Raw genomic sequence first — 2,467 nt, 5'->3', positions numbered from 1 at the left:
TTATATATATATAATCATAAATATGTATCTATATATACACAATCAAATATATATATGTGTGTGTGTGTTTATATATATACATGTGTGTATATATATATATATATATATATACATGGCCACTGAAAATGGTCATTGCTATTATGTATAACCATTTGAAAAATATAATACTATAACGTAATACATAATATAAAATAATATAACATAATATAATAATTATAATATAACCTAATATAACATAATATGTTATAATATATATTAAAGCATCTGTTTGAGAAGATTAAAACAGATAATACCGTTGTGGCTGATTTGGAAGTCATGGAATCAATTGTCGTAATGTTTTCATCTTCGGACTGATGATATTTACAAGTATAGAATATAGAATACCTTTCGTATATTACATATCTTAACCCTTGATTTGTATGCGCAGAAGCGTTATAATGCTAGCGTGTGAATATTTGCGTGTATGTTAGCATTTTATGTGTACGTATTTTGGAAACATACGTAAATTCATATGTGTACACAGGCGCGCGCGCACACACATACACAAGCTCTCACACACACATATACATACATAATTATTCTGATGGCTTTAGATTAAAATGATATAACTGAAAGATTTAGTTCTTGGTCTACCGGTCTCTGGAGATTGCTGAAAACCTCATAGACTTGTTGATATCAAACACAAGACGGCCATTTTTTTATTTACCATGTATGACGATATGTATTCCAGTACAACTGCAAGTGAGGTCGACAGTGTGTGAACGTGTTATATATATATATATATATATATATATATATATATGATGAAATCAAACCTGAAATAATATTGTTAGCAATCCCTTGCACACAGAAACTGATATCTACAAATAGCAAATCGAGTGTATGAACAAATAACTATTCATGTATTTATGAAAGACAAGTCTGCATGTAAAATATGTACGCACACATGCATACAAGTAAAATATATAAGTATTTATACACATACACACACACACATAGTACACATACATACATATATGAAAATTTGCGCATGTGTTCTGTATATACGTTAAAACATACAAAATGGTATTATAATGTCTTTTTATATATTGTCATATATATCAGCGAGTGTACATAAGTATGGGCATTTGTGGATGTGTCACATGATATCAACATTGTATTATTGATCCTGAGAACCTCAAACTATCAAGTGGATTGTGCATTTATGTTTATTAGTTTATTATGCCTCATTACATACAAAAACAAATATGCTTGTGTGTATGTATATATATATATATATGTATATATATATATATAATATACATATATATATATAAATACATATCTTGTTGTACACGTAAGATACCTGTAAATATATACATGAATATATTTGTGTGTGTGTATGTGTGTGTGTGTGTGTGTGTGTGTGTGTGTGTGTGTGTGTGTGTGTGTGTGTGTGTGTGTGTGTGTGTGTGTGTGTGTGTGTGTGTGTGTGTGTGTGTGTGTGTGTGTGTGTGTGTGTGTGTACATGACATGTTTTCATACGAAGTGTAATACAATTCTGTTCATAAAATATTTTTTCATACAAATTAATATCATGTTTTTACTTTCGAAACACATACATTACACGCACACACACATACTTTCTCTCTCACACACACACACACACACACACACACACACATTATATGCACACCACACAGAAACACAGACTTATTAAATTTAAGCACATGATTCCACTATGTAAGCATTCATATATTTGCATATATACACATTCATAAATGCTTGTTATGTTCAAGAAGTACATGGATATGAATTCTGAGATATATCTAGTATACATATTGTATATGATGGCAAAGTGTATAAGTATCATTAGAACAGGACTATGTCGACTCTGCTTGTTGGAGTTTTGGTTATATAATGAACCATGCTTAATATAATAATAAAAAAACGCACTCAGCGACATAATTTCTTCAACGATCTCATGCATACACACAAACACACACACACACCCTGACATGTGCACACACTCACACATGCAAATACATACATATATATATATATTTATATATATATATGAATAGAGAGATAGATAAAGATATAGATATAGATGTAAGTATGTAGAGGCTTACAGGCGGGACAGGAAAGAATGTCTGGAGAGGAAGTTACAAAAGAACACATAAATATAAATTGCACGTAAACACTGAAACGCGCTTTCAACATTTACACATTGAGCTCTACTCTTGGAGGTTAAATACATGACTGAAGTCAAAGTCAGATACTTGCTGCCATTTCTGGCGGTATCCGTCCTACCACTTCTCAATGAGTTATATTAATATTTGCTATATGATATATATGTTATATCTGCTTGGTATAAGAACAGTATTAGAACACACAGTAGAATAGATTTCTGTATATACATACACACACACATTCACACAAACACACTCCCACAGAGAAAAACACACACATGTACAGGCATATATAT

Source organism: Octopus bimaculoides, chromosome 1 (assembly GCF_001194135.2).
Source record: "Octopus bimaculoides isolate UCB-OBI-ISO-001 chromosome 1, ASM119413v2, whole genome shotgun sequence".
Lineage (NCBI taxonomy): Eukaryota > Metazoa > Mollusca > Cephalopoda > Octopoda > Octopodidae > Octopus > Octopus bimaculoides.
This window is presented reverse-complemented; position numbering follows the sequence as displayed.